A 22,122-nucleotide genomic window follows, 5' to 3' on the forward strand; every position below is an offset into this window, starting at 1 on the left:
TTCTCATTCACTGCACAGTAAGTCCACTTGAACCGAATATTCTGAAAACAAGACGCAACTTGACAACCCATGCACGTTTCAAAATCAGTTGCGTTTACGTGGGAGCGAAAATCGATTGAAAAACCGGCAACTAGAAGCGGATTTCCGAAATAGATTTTGAAGTGTTCACATGACCTCCCAGAAGCGGGAATGCGAAGCCGGTTTATGTAATCCAGTTTTGAGAACCCCATGTAAATGGGGTGATTAGTAAACGCACTCTCATTTACCGCTTACCTGTCGTGTCCTTCGATTTTTATAACCATAGTCTGGTTTCTCTGCAAGTTGTAGATACGCTTTCGGTCCGTGCCTCTCATCTCTTCTACGAGCATGTGCTGTAAAGTAATACGTCCGACTTTTCTAAGTGATAACTCTTCAATATTTTCAAGTAGAACAATCGCTACTAATATTCTAGTGTTTGTTCTCCATGTCCGCGTAGTAAAGCCCTGTGCCGCTTGAGGACGGCTTCGAATTTTAGCGGCGTTGAGTGACATATCTACGTCAGTGCGTGAGAACCAGCGTGCTGCAATCGAGTTTTAAATTCTAATATATCTACCTCTCATTCAGCATAACAGTGCCACACCACACACGAGCACTGCGACAATTGCAACAATCCGATGTCTTGCGTTTACTGTCATCCACTTTTCTCCACACAGTACCGACTTGGCCCCACCCGATTTTCACCCGTTTCCAAAACTTAAGGAACACCTTTGAGGACTTCAATTTGATAGTAATGAAGCTGTGCAAACCCAGGTGAGATTGTGGCTCCGACAATAATGTCAAACATCCTACAATGACGAATGAGAAATTTGTTTGTCACCAGGGTGACTATGTTGGGAAATAAATATGCAAGTATGAAGCGTAAATAAGTACAATGATAATAACGTTTATTTTATTGAAAAAGCTGTGAAAGCTTCTATACGGAAGATTAGGAGGCGTTGCTTTTGAGCATGTCCTCATACATTTAGAATTTTAATGGGTGTAGTCCAATTAACACTGTCAAAAAGTTTCGCTAAATAAGCAAATGTTGTAAAAGTGAGTTTGCCTCTCTCCAAAGACGTTCTATTTTATTTTATTCTCGTTATCACGCTTCGCGGGGTACACAGAAGCGAAAGAATTTCTGCATAATCTGCTCCGAGTACCGGTTCCATAATTTCCCCCAAGAGGATTTCGCAAGAATGCTTTTGCTTTTCATTCGTCTGCTCCCAGAGTGCCTCTGTATTCCTCCAATTCCTGCTTTAATGCCTCTTTGACAAGAACTCAAAACACTGAAGCAACAAAGGAAGGAAGGAAGAAAGCTCAGATTTAAAGTACCGTCGAAGACAAGATAATTAGAGACGGAACAAATGCCGGCCCATTGGTCTTCCCATTGGCCGGCCGAAGTGGCCGTGCGGTTCTAGGCGCTGCAGTCTGGAACAGCGAGACCGCTACGGTCGCAGGTTCGAATCCTGCCTCGGGCATTGATGTGTGTGATGTCCTTAGGTTAGTTAGGTTTAACTAGTTCTAAGTTCTAGGGGACTAATGACCTCAGCAGTTGAGTCCCATAGTGCTCAGAGCCATTTGAACCATTTGTTTTCCCATTACGGCATCTCGCTCGGTAAACAATGGAGCTGTATAACAGGTCGTATTACAGCTCCACACGCGGTTTCCATTATAGATGCACCACACTTTGACAGAATCACTATAAATTATGATAGTCCATTCGCCTTTCGTGTTGCTGATTTCCACTTCCTACCGGTTCACAGTATTTGCCTGAGAAACTTAACTGATTAACTGAAGTGTTTACTTGGCTTATTTGTCTTCAACAAGCTTTATTACAACATTTTTAATACTACATGTACATACGTATTGTTTATGTGTGTGTGTGTGTGTGTGTGTGTGTGTGTGTGTGTGTGTGTGTGTAATGTAATGTAATGTTTGGTTAGATGATGGTGATGATGATGATTATGTAAGGGAGAGTGTGAAATCCCGTGCCGGCACATAGTCTACTCCTCGTGAATAGCACCAAGGTTAATGTGCCCATATGACGGATGGATCACCGTCAACAGTGTTACATGCCGTCAGTGCACGAGACTCTGCTGAGAGGTTTGCATTTAAACCAGGACATTGCCACGAAGTCTGATCAGGAAGTTTACACCACCGCCTCTCCTCCCCTTGCCGGCTGAATACTGATAGTGAGCCGGCCGGTGTGGCCGAGCGGTTCTAGGCGCTACAGACTGGAACCGCGTTACCGCTTCGGTCGCAGGTTCGAATCCTGCCTCGTGCATGGGTGTGTGTGATGTCCTTAGGTTAGTTAGGTTTAAGTAGTTCTACGTTCTAGGGGACTGATGGCCTCAGAAGTTAACTCCCATAGTGCTCTGAGCCATTTGAACCATTTGAACTGATAGTGAAAAATTTTGCCTCCATCAGGATTCGAAATGGCTTATTCGTGAGTCGAACGCCACTTCACTTATGTGCGATAATGACCTCAGCTACAGACGAGGGTTTAGCTCAAGTTTATCACTGATCCTACAGTTGGCTGCTATCTGCTCTGGTCACCTACATTAGGGGCATTTTCTCACATTTAGTCCACATATAAAGAGAGAGCTTAGTAATCACAAACTCCTTTTTTAAACATAAGAACATTCACCGGTATACTTGGGAAGGCAGGGGAACCAGATCTGTCATTGACTATATAATAACAGATCAGGAATTCAGGAAGGCTGTGAGGGACAGACGTGTATTCAGGGGATTCTTTGATGACACTGATCATTATTTAATCTGCAGTGAAATTGAGATTGTGAGGCCGAAGGTGCAGGAGGTCAGGTCCATATGTAGGAGGATAAGAGTGGAGAAACTTCAGGATAAGGTAATCAGGCACAAGTACATAACAGCGATCTCAGAAAGGTACCAGTTAGTTGAATGTAGTCAATCACAGTCATTGGAAAAGGAATGGACAAGGTACAGGGACACAGTACTAGAAGTGGCTAAAGACTGGAACAGTAGTGTGTAAAAATAGGATGAAGCAAACAGCTTGGTGGAATGACACAGTCAAGGCAGCCTGTAAAAGGAAAAAGAAGGCGTATCAAAAATGGCTACATACTAGAACTCAGGTAGACAGAGAAAGTTATGTTGAAGAAAGAAACAAAGCCAAACAGATAATTACTGCATCCAAGAAGAAATCTTGGGAAGACTTTGAAAACAGGTTGGAGACTATGGGTCAAGCTGCTGGAAAACCATTCTGGAGTGTAATTAGCAGTCTTCGAAAGGGAGGTAAGAAGGAAATGACAAGTATTTTAGACAGGTCAGGAAAACTGCTGGTGAATCCTGTGGATGCCTTGGGCAGATGGAGGGAATATTTTGAAGAGTTGCTCAATGTAGGTGAAAATACGATCAGTAATGTTTCAGATTTCGAGGTAGAATGGGATAGGAATGATGATGGAAATAGGATCACGTTTGAGGAAGTGGAGAAAATGGTCAATAGATTGCAGTGCAATAAAGCAGCTGGCGTGGATGAAATTAAGTCGGAACTCATCAAATACAGTGGAATTTCAGGTCTTAAATGGCTACACAGGATAATTGAAATGGCCTGGGAGTCGGGACAGGTTCCATCAGACTGGACTAAAGCAGTAATCACACCAATCTTTAAACATGGAAACAGAAAAGATTGTAACAACTACAGAGGTATCTCTTTAATCAGCGTTGTGGATAAAATCTTCTCAGGTATTGTTGAAAGGAAAGTGCTAGTATTAGTTGAGGACAAATTGGATGAAAATCAGTGTAGGTTTAGGCCTCTTAGAGGTAGTCAGGACCAGATCTTTAGCTTACGGCAAATAATAGAGAAGTGTTATGAGTGGAACAGAGAATTGTATCTATGCTTTATACACTCCTGGAAATGGAAAAAAGAACACATTGACACCGGTGTGTCAGACCCACCATACTTGCTCCGGACACTGCGAGAGGGCTGTACAAGCAATGATCACACGCACGGCACAGCGGACACACCAGGAACCGCGGTGTTGGCCGTCGAATGGCGCTAGCTGCGCAGCATTTGTGCACCGCCGCCGTCAGTGTCAGCCAGTTTGCCGTGGCATACGGAGCTCCATCGCAGTCTTTAACACTGGTAACATGCCGCGACAGCGTGGACGTGAACCGTATGTGCAGTTGACGGACTTTGAGCGAGGGCGTATAGTGGGCATGCGGGAGGCCGGGTGGACGTACCGCCGAATTGCTCAACCCGTGGGGCGTGAGGTCTCCACAGTACATCGATGTTGTCGCCAGTGGTCGGCGGAAGGTGCACGTGCCCGTCGACCTGGGACCGGACCGCAGCGACGCACGGATGCACGCCAAGATCGTAGGATCCTACGCAGTGCCGTAGGGGACCGCACCGCCACTTCCCAGCAAATTAGGGACACTGTTGCTCCTGGGGTATCGGCGAGGACCATTCGCAACCGTCTCCATGAAGCTGGGCTACGGTCCCGCACACCGTTAGGCCGTCTTCCGCTCACGCCCCAACATCGTGCAGCCCGCCTCCAGTGGTGTCGCGACAGGCGTGAATGGAGGGACGAATGGAGACGTGTCGTCTTCAGCGATGAGAGTCGCTTCTGCCTTGGTGCCAATGATGGTCGTATGCGTGTTTGGCGCCGTCCAGGTGAGCGCCACAATCAGGACTGCATACGACCGAGGCACACAGGGCCAACACCCCGCATCATGGTGTGGGGAGCGATCTCCTACACTGGCCGTACACCACTGGTGATCGTCGAGGGGACTCTGAATAGTGCACGGTACATCCAAACCGTCATCGAACCCATCGTTCTACCATTCCTAGACCGGCAAGGGAACTTGCTGTTCCAACAGGATAATGCACGTCCGCATGTATCCCGTGCCACCCAACGTGCTCTAGAAGGTGTAAGTCAACTACCCTGGCCAGCAAGATCTCCGGATCCGTCCCCCATTGAGCATGTTTGGGACTGGATGAAGCGTCGTCTCACGCGATCTGCACGTCCAGCACGAACGCTGGTCCAACTGAGGCGCCAGGTGGAAATGGCATGGCAAGCCGTTCCACAGGACTACATCCAGCATCTCTACGATCGTCTCCATGGGAGAATAGCAGCCTGCATTGCTGCGAAAGGTGGATATACACTGTACTAGTGCCGACATTGTGCATGCTCTGTTGCCTGTGTCTATGTGCCTGTGGTTCTGTCAGTGTGATCATGTGATGTATCTGACCCCAGGAATGTGTCAATAAAGTTTCCCCTTCCTGGGACAATGAATTCACGGTGTTCTTATTTCAATTTCCAGGAGTGTAGATCTAGAAAAGGCATATGACCGGGTTCCTAGGAGAAAGTTATTGTCTGTTCTACGAGATTATGGAATAGGAGGCAAACTTTTGCAAGCAATTAAAGGTCTTTACATGGATAGTCAGGCATCAGTTAGAGCTGTCGGTAAATTGAGTTCATGGTTCAGAGTAGTTTCAGGGGTAAGACAAGGCTGCAACCTTTCTCCACTGTTGTTCATATTATTTATGGATCATATGTTGAAAACAATAGACTGGCTGGGTGAGATTAAGATATGTGAACACAAAATAAACAGTCTTGCATATGCGGATGACTTACTTGTGATGGCAGATTCGATTGAAAGTTTGCAAAGTAATATTTCAGAGCTAGACCAGAAATGTAAGGACTATAGTATGAAGATTAGCATCTCCAAAACAGAAGTAATGTCAGTGGGAAGGAAATATAAACGAATTGAGTGTGAAATAGGAGGAACAAAGTTAGAACAGGTGGACGGTTTCAAGTACTTAGGATGCATATTCTCACAGGATGGCAACATAGTGAAAGAACTGGAAGCGAGGTGTAGCAAAGCTAATGCAGTGAGCGCTCAGCTACGATCTACTCTCTTCTGCAAGAAGGAAGTCAGTACCAAGACTAAGTTATCTGTGCACCGTTCAATCTTTCGACCAACTTTGTTGTATGGGAGCGATAGCTGGGTGGATTCAGGTTACCTTATCAACCAGGTTGAGGTTACGGATATGAAAGTATCTAGGATGATTGCAGGTACTAGTAGATGGGAACAATGGCAGGAGGGTGTCCACAATGAGGAAATCAAAGAAAAACTGGGAATGAACTCTATAGATGTAGCAGTCAGGGCGAACAGGCTTAGATGGTGGGGTCATGTTACACGCATGGTAGAAGCAAGGTTACCCAAGAGACTCATGGGTTCAGCAGTAGAGGGTAGGAGGAGTCGGGGCAGACCAAGGAGAAGGTACCTGGATTCGGTTAAGAATGATTTTGAAGTAATAGGTTTAACATCAGAAGAGGCACCAATGTTAGCACTGAATAGGGGATCATGGAGGAATTTTATAAGGGGGCTATGCTCCAGACTGAACGCTGAAAGGCATAATCAGTCTTAAATGATGATGATGATAAAGAGAGAGCTGCAGTTCCATACATCGAGGGAAAATACTGTCTAAGCGTGAGAGGTGGCATGCCACTCTCTCACTTTAGCGACACTGTCACTCAGATTAATATTCATGTTTTACATAATGATCTCGGTGTTCCCCAGTACTACATATGGCATGTGTAGTTTATGACACTTTACATGAGGAAATTGTGGGCGGAATGTTCATATAACTGCATGTGTAGCCTGTAGAGAACTTGTACCCAAGGGGCCATAGAGGAGGCGATGGAGAACAGGGAGAAAGATGGCTTTTGGGCCATAAATGCTGTCCAGCGAGTGATTCTGGGAAGCAGTGACCCACAGATCTGTGGACTGTACCTGCAGAAGTTCTTCAGGCCACCGCACTGCCTCTTCCTGCTTAGGGTTGGATCAGGAGAGCGCTGGTTCACAATGCATTTTATCTGGGCCATGCGACAGACCATCGCGAATGTGGCCAGTTGGCAGAAAGTGGTTGGAGAAAGCCATTTAAGAGAGGCTACCGTAATCTGAGCTTTTGTGTAAGTGGTGGAAGGGTCAGAAACCTCCAAGCATTCTCAAGTTAGAAGCTGGAACGATACGGACAGAGCAGCACGTGTTTAGTGGAGGCAAGACTGTAACTCCCCTAACGCCGGGAAATAGCGATGCAAGGTTCTTTTCGCGAGCGCCAGAAACATATATTTCACAGTCACGACTGTCTGGGAAGCTTAACAGCCTTCTTTCAGAAACTGGGAGTGGTCGACCTGGAAAGATTAGATCTCTCCCTAAATGAGGGACTGTGGACCTGCCTAGGGAGACGTTTTTCGCTGAAACATGGCCATGCTTAGCGTAAGAACGCCGTCTCCCTAGTCTAAAATCTTTTTTTTTCAGACAAGAGAGATTATGAGACAGTGATTAACTCGTCTCAGGATATTCAAAGCAGAGGCTTTCTCCCGCAGCGTGGGATCCCTGGCGCTGCGTCTGGATTGGCTACCAGACCAACAGAACAGTCAAGAGGGGAGATTTAGTGAGTAGAGGGTAGATGGTTTGTACAACATGGAGACGGTAATTCGCCTTCCATACCGAGGCTTGGTGAAAAGTGATTGTAATTCTCAGCTCTTCTCTCTTCTGGTCCTCCTCTGGAGGTGAACTTCAGGTCTTTCCCAAGTGGGTGAGGCTTGTGGTCTGCAACTTGTGGTAAGCTAAGAGCCAGTGGCAGTTTCCAACTGTACCGACAGTGGAACTGCATATCATCTCAGATATGAGGGTGAATTTATTCGTTATGAGTCGGCCGTCTGATGTTTCACATTTCCTGGACGAACCGTCGTGCCTGTGAGTCAAATTGGTTTCGCCAGACCAGCGAACAGAGGCGTCCCAGACTGAAATCTGCCGGATTTCAGGGGTCTGATAGGGGTGTTTCCTGTGTTTTCCAGAACGACACTCTGCGTACTTTGTAAATTTTCGTGGACATTTCAGAACATTACAGATGTCACAGCACGCTGCTCCTCGCCCACAATGTGGCGTTTTCTGCTGCCACCAAGGGTAAAATATTAGAGCAATGGCATAGGTTTGTTAAATGATATTCATTGCTCCCTGTTCTCCAGTGAACCACAGTTTGTTGTGTATTCGGTCATAGTTGATTCCATTTGAATAGAATTGAGCCTCACAGTGGATTCATGTGAACAAAGTCAGATTGCGATGTCAAATGGACTGATTCAGGTGTAATGGCGACTTCTGCCACGAATGTATCAGGATGACCAAATGTAGCAGGAACACACCAAATGTAGTGGATGGGTGCCAGGAGGTGCCGTATTAAAACTCAGTGAGAACTTTCCAAATGATTTATTTGTTTCCACTACAGCACCCCATTCACCTCGGTCCACATCACAGGGTCCCGCAATGCTGAGGCCACTGCCCCAGCGACCCAGTGCAATGCGCTGTGGTGTGTTGGCCTTGAGGGACTGCAGCTGTCTCAGTGGTCTTCTTCCCCGTTGACTCAAGCGCTGCTCCACTGGGAACAATAGGCTGTTCCCACTGCTGCTTCTTCCTTGCTGGCGTAGCTGGGCTCGAAGCGGCAAGCACCCACGACCCGGCGTCCGAATCTGCAGCCCTCGCCTCAGGATGTCTCCGGCGTGTGTCGGGAACCGAGACAACTGCCCACGGAAGCGAGTCGAAGAGTGGCCCGCTGCTGGCTGGCTGTGGACCCCGCGTCGGCCTCAGAGGGTCGAACCAATGACCTGCCGTGAACTGGGATGCTGGCGCCCCATCTGTTGCTGCATGTAGCCAGTGGTGTGACACGCTTCGCCATCCAGGAGAGCTGCCACACTTGAATGAGTCTCGTTACAAAACAGCACCTATTTATACGCGGCTGTGCACCTCTGTTTTGCTAAGGCGCCGCTTCGAGTCACATACACACAACAGCCTGGGTTGCGCCAGTGGGCCCCTTCTGCCTGTAGCTTGCGCCATGCGAACTGTTGCGTTTACTCTTTTCAGCAGTTTGACGGCCCTGTGGCCTCCATTCTACTTTGCAACCGTTGGTACGTTGATATGCGTAACTCACTGCAATCCAGCCCGCACCTGGCAGTAACTTGTTCTCAGAATGTAGCACAAAACTAACTTTCCTATCCTAAACGGTGGTGCTGCTACACAGGGAAGAATTTGTATAGTTTCCTCCCCAATAAATGCTTTGCCAATCAAGCACCATCTCTTTTCTGATTTGTGTTTGTCATTTTCTTTGTAAGATTTATCAGCTCGTTGTAGACAAAAAAAGGGTGAATAAAAACTTGTCATTGCCTTCGTAAATTTAAATACACCATTGTTCTCATTTATACACCCTCAACTAACCACCGTTTTTTGTGGTAATACAGTACATGGGTACCTCAGCAATTCAAGTTTCAGTCTCACTAAATTAGTTAATTTGATTATTAATTTGAGCTCTGAAAGTGACCGCAGACATAGGCAACAAGAGTGATGTGAGTAAATTTATTAATTTCATAAATAAAAAATTAAGGCTGTAGCTCATGATTTGAAGGTTCTTGATAAGCTAATACTTCTATTTGTGTAAAGACAATAACATTTAGTATCGCTCGGAGATATATTTTTGATTAAAAGCAAGCGGTAGCTTGCAAGCCGTTCTGTACTCTCTTACAATTATCCAGCGATAATAATTTACCCTAAAGAACAGCAACGTCAGCGAACAATTGTTGAGAGTGCTGCTAACCCAGTTTGATCAAAAATTTTGTGTTTCCTGACAATATTAACTGGCCTCTTCCTCTTCCATGGGAGTCTGCTAGCATTGTGTTCTGTTTCCACTGGAAAACTGTCGTTTAGCATAAAATACTGTGTTTTATCGGTTAGGAATTCTTTGACTACGTCACCTATAGGGAAAGATGCTCTGCCACCACGACTATCATCCGATAGTGTAGTAAAGTGTGTAACGGTTTCAGTACATATAGGAAGACGGAGTCTACCTCTTCAGTTGCATCTACTATTTTTAAGATATGTGTGAAACGACTGAATTGTAGTTTGGATGAGTTTTGATAGAAGTTTCTAAATTATGACTGCAATACATTTTATACTTGTTATAACTGTGTCAGTTAATGACGCATCTACGCCTATTATTTGCAAATTTATTAGCCATTCCCTGTAATTCTAGACGGACCATACGTTACTTCAAGTGATGAAACTATCCTTGTAAAATACGAAATTAATATTATCTGCCTGTCTACGTAAAGAAAGATGTGACACTTACTTGAGATAAACGCTTTTGTTTTTTTTTCCCCGGTGTTATTCTGCTTTGCGATTTTCACATTGTAGATCTCGCAGTTGTTTCTGTAGGCACCACAGTATAGATATTAGTCAAATAACACTTATTGCTAAATAATCATTACTTAACTTTTTTGAGAATTAGTGTCCATTCTTCTGGTAATAGTTCAAGAATAATTGACGTAAGTGGAAGAACTGCACAACTACGAACGTACACAATGCCTGCTGCTTGCGTCACGTTAATTAATGAGACGACATACGAGTTACTGCAATACCTTTCGTTACAGATGTAATGCATGGACTTCAAGGGCGAAATATCTCTATTCTTGAGACGCGCAAATTGCGACGAAAATATAAAAAGCTAGTATTTTAATGCCATTCACCCTAGTTCAGTCACTCTGTAGTACAGATATTTTCTGCATGGCTGCATTGATTTATTTGTTTGAGTGTTCAAGACAATGCGAGCGCTATCGAGACTTACGTTTCTGCAGAAGCAGAGTTTAACTGCGCAAGCTGGTGCTTAACGCTATTTGTAATGAAGTTGCGACTGAACTCAACAGACTGGAAAGAACCGGTGTTTCGAAACCCATTTCTGCAAGCTTAAGGGAATCTCCTCTAGTTATCAGTAGAAGATCTAACGGGAAAGTTAGATTTAGTGCCAACTTTAAAGTTACAGATAGCACTCAGAGAGTTATTGGTTCTCTTTTACTCCCGCGTATCGAGGAGAATAAGGATTGACTAATAGGAGGCTGACTCTTTTCCAGAACTGATCTAACCAATGCGTCCCTTCAACTTCCCCTGGATGAGGACATGCAGCAATTTTGTGGTCGTCAATACACAGATCAGCTTGTATCAGCACCTTCTCTTCAGATGTGCATGTGCTCCCTCATAGTTTCAACGCTTTCTCGAACAAGTTGAAAGAGGGTCATCTTAAGTTAAAGTCTCTGTGTGGTAGAGCATAAATGCTAAAGTTGCTTCTACAGCTTGCTTTTGCAGCAAGTGAAGCATCAGTATCTTAGCGTATAATCTGGCCATTGTATGCAATAGACAGACAACACCGACGCACCAAAGCTCGGCCGGCCAGGGTGGCCGAGCGGTTCTAGGCGCTACAGTCTGCAACGGCGCGACCGCTCCGGTCGCAGGTTCGAATCCTGCCTCGGTCATGGATGTGTGCGATCCCCTTAGGTTAGTTAGATTTAATTAGTTCTAAGTTCTAGGGGACTGATGACCTTAGAAGTTAAGTCCCACAGTGCTCAGAGCCATTTGAACAACCAAAGCTCAACTTAATAGTAGACCAGGTTACTCAATAAGGAAAGCTGCAGGACAAGTTAAGGATGTTTTAATGGAAGACAGATCTGCTTTCAAAAAAAATTTTCAAATGTTCTGAAGTTGAACAAGATGAGTTCAGAGATATTTGCCGTTACCAGAATTCTTAATTTATTGCTTTGAATGAAACTGGTCATATCACAAATAATTTGCGTTTTTGAGAAGCAACGAACATAAACAGTGAAGTAAAGCCAATACGATTTCGAATTAGGTTAAACAAACTGGGTGAGATCATGAGTGTGGGTGGAATACTATGGAAGAAAGACTACATGGAAGCTATAGCACAAAGATAACCTTACCTGAGTTTGACAGAGCACTGAAAGACCTGAGTCGAAACAAGGCACCGGGACTAGACAACATTCCATTAGAACTACTGATGGCCTTGGGAGAACCAGTCATGACAAAACTCTACCATCTGGTGAGCAAGATGTATGAGACAGGCGAAATACCCACAGACTTCAAGAAGAATATAATAATTCCAATCCCAAAGAAAGCAGGTGTTGACAGATGTGAAAATTACCGAACTATCAGTTTAATAAGTCACAGCTGCAAAATACTAACGCGAATTCTTTACGGACGAATGGAAAAACTTGTAGAAGCGGACCTCGGGGAAGATCAGTTTGGATTCCGTAGAGATGTTGGAACACGTGAGGCAATACTAGCCTTACAACTTATCTTAGAAGAAAGATTAAGGAAAGGCAAACCTACGTTTCTAGCATTTGTAGACTTACAGAAAGCTTTTGACAACGTTAACTGAAATACTCTCTTTCAAATTCTGAAGGTGGCAGGGGTAAAATACAAGGAGCGAAAGGCTATTTACAATTTGTACAGGAACCAGATGGCAGTTATAAGAGTCGAGGGGCATGAAAGGGAAGCAGTGGTTGGGAAAGGAGTGAGACAGGGTTGTAGCCTCTCCCCGATGTTATTCAATCTGTATATTGAGCAAGCAGTAAAGGAAACAAAAGAAAAATTCGAAGTAGGTACTAAAATTCATGGAGAAGAAGTAAAAACTTTGAGGTTCGCCGATGACATTGTAATTCTGTCAGAGACAGCAAAGGACTTGGAAGAGCAGTTGAACGGAATGGACAGTGTCTTGAAAGGAGGATATAAGATGAACATCAACAGAAACAAAACGAGGATAATGGAATGTAGTCAAATTAAATCGGGTGATGCTGAGGGGATTAGATTAGGAAATGAGACACTTAAAGTAGTAAAGGAGGTCTGCTATTTAGGGAGTAAAATAACTGATGATGGTCGAAGTAGAGAGGATATAAAATGTAGACTGGCAATGGCAAGGAAATCGTTTCTGAAGAAGAGAAATTTGTTAACATCGAGTATAGATTTAAGTGTCAGGAAGTCGTTTCTGAAAGTATTTGTATGGAGTGTAGCCATGTATGGAAGTGAAACATGGACGATAAATAGTTTGGACAAGAAGAGAATAGAAGCTTTCGAAATGTGGTGCTACAGAAGAATGCTGAAGATTAGGTGGGTAGATCACGTAACTAATGAGGAGGTATTGAATAGGATTGGGGAGAAGAGAAGTTTGTGGCACAACTTGACTAGAAAAGGGATCGGTTGGTAGGACATGTTTTGAGGCATCAAGGGATCACAAATTTAGCATTGGAGGGCAGCGTGGAGGGTAAAAATCGTAGACGGAGACCAAGAGATCAATACACTAAGCAGATTCAGAAGGATGTAGGTTGCAGTAGGTACTGGGAGATGAAGAAGCTTGCACAGGATAGAGTAGCATGGAGAGCTGCATCAAACCAGTCTCAGGACTGAAGACCACAACAACAACCTTACCTGTGCAGCTAGCTAATAGAAGACTAAAGAACCTGAACTCAAATGGGAGTTAAATCAGGGGAAAGACAGCGAACTTCCCACTCCCTGCATACACGAAGCACATTTAACCTTCACAAGGTTCGTACTGGACTGAAACCAAGTTATTTTCGATCAGTCCATTCGGCTGCACTCTGCACTTGGTCAACCGGAGGAAACTCACTGGCTCAATCAAAGTTTTGTAGCGAACAACAGAGGCATCACTGGAACACCTTTACCGGCGCGGGAGTGTCGGTCCTTAAGATGCACAATTGACCTACCCATTTAGCTTCGAAGTGGGGTAGCACATCAGCCGCTGACCACCACCAGCGTGGCACCGCTCATGAAAAGGAGACGGTGTGAGGCCGATGCCAAGTCTCTGCCACCCACAGCGGAGGCGTCGTGGATGCAATAGATTTACCAACAGCTTTCTGTTACTGCAACAGGCCATGGCAGTCTGATACAAAATTTTTCTCTTCCACGCACAAACAGCCCAGCAGACCACAAACGTGAAATGGAAAATATGCTGGTTCTGAAATGAGTACATACCACATAGCGGCATGTGACAGTAGTGTGAAATCACCACATGCTCCTCCTCAAAAACAAGTGTTTGGCACCACAGAAAATTTATCGACCATCTCCCATACTCTCATTTTATGATAAGGTCATGACAAAACTTGTTTGAAAGAATAATTTTCTGTAGTAACTCATCACTTAGAAAGAAAGTATTGATTGCAACAAAGCAAGCAGTGAGAATAATATGTGGTGCTCATCCACAGGCGTCGTGAAGCTATTCCTTCAAGGAGCTAGGTACTTTAATTGCGCCTTCTCAATAGATACTTCCCTAGTGAAATTCTTCATAAATAATTCATCACAATTTGAGGAGAAAAGTGATGTACATACCTATAAAAGTACAGGGAAAATTGATCTTTAGTATCCATTGTTACAGCTAACGGTGGCTGGGAGAGGAGCCCAATAACATAAAATGTCTTGACATCTAGCGAAGCAAGTTTTAGCTTGCTTTTTTTTTTTTTTTTTTTTTAATTTTTGTTAGGTTCTGTGGGACAAAACTGCTGAGGTCATCGGTCCATAGGCTTACACACTAATTAAACTAACTTACGATAAGGACAACACATACACCCATGCCCGAGGGAGGACTCGAACCTCCGACGGGGGAGCCGCGCGAACCGTAACCAGGCGCGTGAGACCGCAAGGCTACCCCGCGCGCCTCTGCTTAAAAACTGGTAGCCGGAAAGAAAAGCTTTTTTATAGCGTAACTGCATGAGTAGGAGTAAAATGATAATGTGTACATTAATGTTAACACTAATCATATATACGTATGCTGTAAACTGACTCGTTCCACATCATTTCGATAAAAGAGTCGTACAATTGATCTGTGGGACATCTAAGAAACTAACCTTATTGACTCTTAACTGCTAGACATGAAGTGATAATATGCTGCATGTAGCTTGTATGCCGCCGGATTTGTGGCCGAGCGGTTCTAGGCGCTTCCGTCCGGAGTCACGCTGCTGCTACGATCGCAGGTTCGAATCCTGCCTCGGGCATGGATGTGTGTGATGTCCTTAGGTTAGTTAGGTTTAAGTAGTTCTAAGTTCTAGGGGACTGATGACCTCAGATGTTAAGTCCCATAGTGCTCAGAGCCATTTACAGCCCGTATGACAGGAACTAAAGCTTAACCACACCGTAGACGAATCCAAGCAGCTGTCGGTAGGCCGAATAACCCTAAATAACATCTGCAGTGTGTACCGTCCACGCGGAACCACAAGAAAGCTGCGTGTTCAGTTGCGAATGCAGGACGACTGCGTATGTTATCTTCAATCAGGAAGATACCCAACAATTAGTAATAAAATGATGTTTATTAAATGTGAAGAAATACTCAAATGATACTGCTTCTTGTGAAATGTCCAGCACAATTAGACGTCAGAAATTATTACTAGTCCTCTAAAATATTGAAACTGTCACTGTGCCTTTGAGTGATGCCTACGTAGAGTCCAGAGCTGGCCCACGACGAATACAGAGTCTAGTCTCGGAGACGATGGACGAACACTCCAGCTTGTGGACTTGGCGGCAACTGGAGACTGTACACCATTCGGCGCACTGAAGCTAACTGTCTGCCGTAGCTCAGTGCTCCGGTATTTAACGAGGCATCGACCAATCGCTGTCTACACATGTCATGTCCATGGGCTGGCAGCTTCGGCTGCCGTGAACGAGCTTTTACAGACTGTGCCGATATAAGAGTCGATACGCAGTGAAAGTGTAACCTCCCCACAAAATTTTATAAGAATGACAATATTATTTACGAATGCTAATGGACATTGCGCTAAGTGTAACCTGCCCACAATGAAATGTACTGACAATGGCAACAAAAATGTGAAATTCGCAATCTGACTCAAATATAAATTCTTCACAAAAAATTAAAGTCCATTCAGTGATAAGAAAATTCAATTAAACCGAAATATCGGTCTTTGGCCCTGTGTAAAACAATCAGAATTAGAGTCTTACCTCAGAATAACTGGATGTCAAATTTCTGCTCTTTTTTGTGCGCACGGCTTGGAGGAACTGCATTGCAAATAATAATATTTCTTTTTTTTTTTTGGTGATTTTACTGAAATTTTTCTTTAAAAAAAGTGGAGTGAAATGGGAAGTGCAACGAAATCTTTAGTTCAATAAAAAATAAAATTTTTTTGAAAAAATGCTTTTGAAATAAAAATTATTATTGGGGCACTTGTTGGAGAATAATTACAATAAATAAATTCTTACATTATCTAATGATTATATTAATTAACAGTATACCTCATTCAGCATCTTGACCAGTGTTGCCGACCGCCTACATCACACAACCGCACTGGGCTGCTACTACTGACCGACCGCTCTGCATGACGACTATTAGCGTACTGCTCTACATGACGATTACTACTGACAGAGTACTGCTCTCAACTAGACAGAGCTACAGACTCGCAACGACTGACTGACAGACTGAGAACCGCTCGCAACACTCGCGCGGTCAAGCGCAAACTCTCTGGTCACAGATGCTACAATGCCTCGCCATCGCTGCTATGTTACATACGTGTTTCATAACCCTCCACTGGGGGGGCAAAAATTTGGCAGCGATGGTGAGTCATTTGGACTTGCCAAGCGCGGCAAAATTTTTCTTTAATTAACAAAATCCTACAACTTACAGAATATTTAAATGTTGTGCACACGCACTAAGTACAAAATATATCAGACAAAGACAAAATGTGAGTACAAAACATAGTAGCAAATCAGAAAAATGTATATACAAATTATTTGACGGATAACAAAGTGCACAGGCACTGAAAAAATTCTTTAACATATTCAGAACAAATAAACAGACTGGCAAAAAATATTATGTTGACAAGTGACATGAGTGCACATGCACTGCAGTTGAGAACATATCAGTAATTGATGAAATGTATGTACAATTAGTAACAAATGGCATAAGTGCATTCGCATTAAAGTATTGAATATACAGAATAGTAGAAAACATATTGAAAAATGAGATAAGTGTACAGGCACTGAAGTTCAGTAGAAAACATATTAACACCTAACAGAAGTGCACATGCACTGTAGTTCAGAAAATAAAAAATGTATATACAATATAAAAGACAAAAGTGCACATATACTGTACTTCAGAACAAATCGAAAAAAATTGTCTTTATCATATTGGCAATAAATAAACATAATAGCAAAAAAAATCATGTCGACCAGTGACATAAGTGTACTCGCACTGGAGTTCAGTGAATTGAAAAAATGTATAGCCATGAACATAAATAATGTTAGCAAAAAATGATTTTCACTATGTGACAAGAATTAGGATAGGAAAGGGAAGGATTGCATCATGGTTGTAGCACTTTAGATTGCACACAGCTGTTCTGAAAGTCCATATCTTTCCACAGAAGTACAACACCAAGTGACACAACTTGAAGTTCTTTTCCCATCAGAATTTATCAGTATAGCCAAGACACTGAACTGTCGTAGTAATGTTCCATGTTTTCATTTTGGCAGTACATTAGGTACACCAAACAGTGGGTCCATAATAATGTCTTCATTGCTCACGATGGTGGACAGCATGTCGTGTCAACACCACGCTCTTACAAGGCACACCAACGTAGAATTAGTGCAAAACCAAAGATAGTGCTCCATGATCACTAGGATAAACAGGACAAATGGACATTGCAGTAATTCAGGGTAGTCAGCTTATGAGGTGAAGGACATCAAGTCACATAATATTGACAATTACAGACTTAATTAGCAGTTTGTGGCATTCATAGCCCAGTTATTGAACATTTCTGTACCAAGTATGTAGTATTACAGAAAAATGTTCATTAATTGTTTTACATAGAATCAGTAGCCTTCTTTTCCTGGTTACAAAGCATTATGAAATAATCGCATTCTTTTCAGTTACAGAGTATAATTAAGAATCATTAACCTTCTCCTAATTACAGTTAATTAATCATTTGTCATTCCAATAATAATCATTAGCCTTTTCCTAATTACAGTTAATTAATCATTTGTCGTTAATTAATCATTTGTCTAATTACAGTTAATTAATCATTTGTCGTTAATTAATCATTTGTCATTCCAATAGTAAGAATCATTAGTCTTCTCCTAATTACAAAGCATTATTAAACAGTACCATAGTTAATTAATTATGTGTCATTCCAATCTATTAAGAATCACTAGCTGGCATCATGGGTAATCGTATTACAATAAACAGTGGCGGTCCTTGGCCAGTTACAAAGTATATTTAGTATGACAGAATAATGTTCATCAGAAGTCTTAGTTGAAAAGGAGAGTCAATTATTGGCCTAGCAATAACATAATACATTGAGTGATACAAATTATTGGCACTCATTGGCCATTAACCAAAACATGAAAACTCAACATGGGAAAAAAAGGGCTAATTAATGGCATAATTAATAACAATTCTTCAAGTGACATTAATTATTGGCACTCAGTGGCCAGCAAGTATTGAATAGAATCATCATTCAGTATTATTCAGATTATTACGAAGTCATTATTAAAAATCAGTTAATTACAGTCATAGCATTAATAATCACAGGCATTATAAGTAGTCTCATTACAATAAACAGTGGCAGTTATTAACTAGTGACAAAGCATTATTTTAAATATATACTTTTTTTTGTCTCATTAAGAGGTCATTACTCAAGTGACATACTATTCAGAGCTAATCAGTATTATTCAGAATTTTCTCAAACTGGTATCACTACTTGGGACTGGTAATACATTTTTTTTTTGTTAGCAATGCATTGCGTTGGGATCGATAATTAATTGCTGAGACATAACACTATTTGCTTTTGACCTATTGCTGCAAATGAGGATAGGTAACGTCATTCGTCATGAGTCAGCTGTAGCAAGGTTATGTAACAAGGCAGTATATGTGATCACATTTATAAATGATAAACACAAATGGGTAAAAAATAAAAATGCAAGTACTAGAACAGGTATAATAACTAACAGGTTTAGTAAGTATCATGAAAAGCTTCTCCTGGAAAAAATACAAAAACGGATTATTGACCTGAAAGAAGAAACGCACACTATGCTGAAAAGTAGTGAACTTCGAATTAACAGGTAGTGAAATGTGTACAAAATGTGTTCCATAGCTGTCCTTTCCAAAACTTTCCGTCATCCTACTATGCAATATAACACCTGCTGTCAAAGCAAACTGCAACAAATACTTAAATAACTACATAACATAAATACATAACTTCAACATTATCCTCATCTGTAAAGAAAACTTCATTATCCATATCATCATAACTTCACTATTATCATCACCTGTAAAGAAAAACTTCATTATTCATAATACCATTTCCTTCATCATTATTCATCAGTATTCATTATCATCTGCAAAAAAAAAATCACTTCATTACTCATTATACAACTATTCCTTATCTCTAGCATATTTCATCACTAAAACTAAGGTGTGTAGTTCAGTCTGACAGCCTGCATCAATCACCTTGTATTCTGAAAGAAAAAATTAGTTAAGACTGCTATTCTGTGATGAGTATAGTATATTCTTGTTAATGTTTGTTAATCCTGATCCATTTACTTTTCCTCATAAAGTTATTGCATCTTCTATCGTTTATTCCGTAGGTGAAATTCCCATTTCTGTTGAATTTATCTCTTACACGCATCATTTCTTTCTGAAATTGATGAACAAAGATTAATGTCTTGCATTTAAATCCTATACCCACTAAATACTGACTGGTTTATGGTGACACAATTAGCCATACAGCATAACATGACAGAAAACGTAATATGTCCAAGACATTGACAGTGTTCGGATGCGAAAAAATGTACACAGAATAATACAATGCAGCAGCAAAAATGTAAAACAGTCACGATGTTGAGATGTCATAAGGCAAAAAATGTCAAAGTCAACTGGTGTGTGTTATATCCTATTTCACAGTGCATACTAACAAAACTGGAATACAATCGTACATAAAAAGACAAATGTGACGTTCGTTGTGTTCAGCTTGTATGTAGTGTAGTTAATAGAGGCGAGAATTAAAGCCTTTAATGAAAAAAAATGTAATGAAATTAACATGTCATTAGCTAACATTGCATAATTAGTCATAAAATACGTAAGTGTGTCTGAAAAAATATGCACGGTCTGATGTGTAACGACAAGAAGAGCGACCTGCTAACCTTACCTTGCCGGGCACTTGCCAAGAAAAAAAAATACGATAATCATCAGTAATTAGTCAGGTGAATATAATTGCATTAGTAAATGGCATCATAGTGTGTTGAATCATAAAGTGTCTTCATTCAATAAACGGTTTAATGTTTGAGATATGGTGATTGCCTTTCGATTTTCTGGTTCTCAAAGTTTCGACGTGTACAACATTGGGGTGAGGGATGCTGCGAATCCGATATGGACCTGCGTATAGAAGTTCAAATTTACTGCACTTACCTTTTAATTTACTGGATAAATAGTGTGTACGTACTAGTATCTTCTGTCCAACGTGAAAGTCACGGCGTGTACAAACCTGTTTTTGCTGTCTTCTCCGGCGCTCTGCGGCACGTTTGATGTTGTTCAGCGCAATGTCAATTATTTCGTGGTGTCGTAATCGACGAGATGTAGGAAATGTTATTAATTCTTTAATTTTGTTAGGTGGTTCAGCATTTTTCAGTATAACAGACGGAGATAGCATAGTGGATTCATTTGGAATGGAATTAATTACATCTTGGAATGAGAGTATGTGTGTATCCCAATCAATATGTCTTTTGTGGCAGTATATTCGGCACAGCTTACCAATTTCTTTCATTAACCGTTCACAGGGGTTCGAAGAAGCGTGGTACTTGGATATATAGATCGGAGAAATGTTTCTGGCTCGTAACATGCGTGTCCATACGGTACTACGAAATTGAGATCCATTGTCAGAAATTACTCTCATCACATGCCCTACATGAGATGGAAAATGTTTTACAAATGCTTTCGAAACAGTTTTAGCAGTAGCTTTGCGTAACGGAGTGAAAGTAACAAATTTTGAAGTGAGCTCAACAGCGACAAAGATGTAGCAAAAAACCCTGTTAGTTCTGGGAATCGGACCAAAAATATCTACTGCGGCCATGTGTCTTAACAGGTATAATGGGATATAAAGGAGGAATATGTGAAGTGGTGTCTGATTTAGCTTTCTGGCAAATTTTACAAGACGCTAAAACTCGTCGAATACGTTTCTCCATGTTGGTAAAATAACAGTTCTGTCTCAGTATAAGAAAACATTTTCGTGCTCCGTAATGTGCGTAACTTAAATGAGTGTACCAGATTAGTTTGTTAACCAGTTCGTCAGGAATGCATAATAACCAATTGTTGCTGTCAGGATGAGAGCGGCGAAACAGAATGTCAGTGCGTACAGTGTAATGGTTCCTAATCGTAACATTATTCTTATCTTGCCAAAGGTGTTTAATTTCTTTCCACACATTGTCTTTATTTTGCTCCTTTGCTATGTCCTGTAATGACGATGAAATAAAGTTTTCAAATGCAACTTGCTGAATGTACATGACACTGAAATTTGTTTTGCAGAAGTTGGTTGCTACGTCTTGCTGATTGTTGCCGAGAGAACGCGATAGTGCGTCTGCTATAACATTTTGTGTGCCGGGAATGTGGACAATCGTAAAATTAAATTCCTGTAAATAAAGTTTCCATCTGCTTAATCTGTCGTGAGTGAATTTAGCCGAAAGTAAAAATTGTATCGCTCTGTGGTCTGTGTAGACGGTGGTATGTCTGCCATAAAGAAAGTGTCTAAACCTCGTGAAAGCCCATACAACACATAATGTTTCAAGTTCTGTAACGGAGTAATTTCGCTCAGCAGGTGACAGAATGCGGCTTGCAAATGCGATGTTTTTAATTACTGTTGAACCATCTTCTTCGATTTCCTGGAAAATGTGTACGCCTAAAGCGGTGTTGGAACTGTCGGTAGCAATGGAAAAATTTCTAGTAAGATCTGGGTGCGATAAAAGTGGAGCATTCAACAAAGCATGTTTCAGGTTCACAAATTCAGAATGTGCTTCCTTATCCCAAGACCAAATAGTGTTTTTACCTGTTAATTGGCATAATCTGGGTGTGTCTAAAGCAGAGTGATGAATAAATTTACGAAAAAAAATTAATTAAACCCAAAAAAATGCGTAATTGCTTTTTCGTTGTAGGAATAGTAATGTCACGTAGAGCTTGAAGTTTCTCTGGATCAGGTGCAATGCCTTCTGCTGAAATTACGT

This window comes from Schistocerca piceifrons, chromosome 4 (assembly GCF_021461385.2).
Source record: "Schistocerca piceifrons isolate TAMUIC-IGC-003096 chromosome 4, iqSchPice1.1, whole genome shotgun sequence".
Lineage (NCBI taxonomy): Eukaryota > Metazoa > Arthropoda > Insecta > Orthoptera > Acrididae > Schistocerca > Schistocerca piceifrons.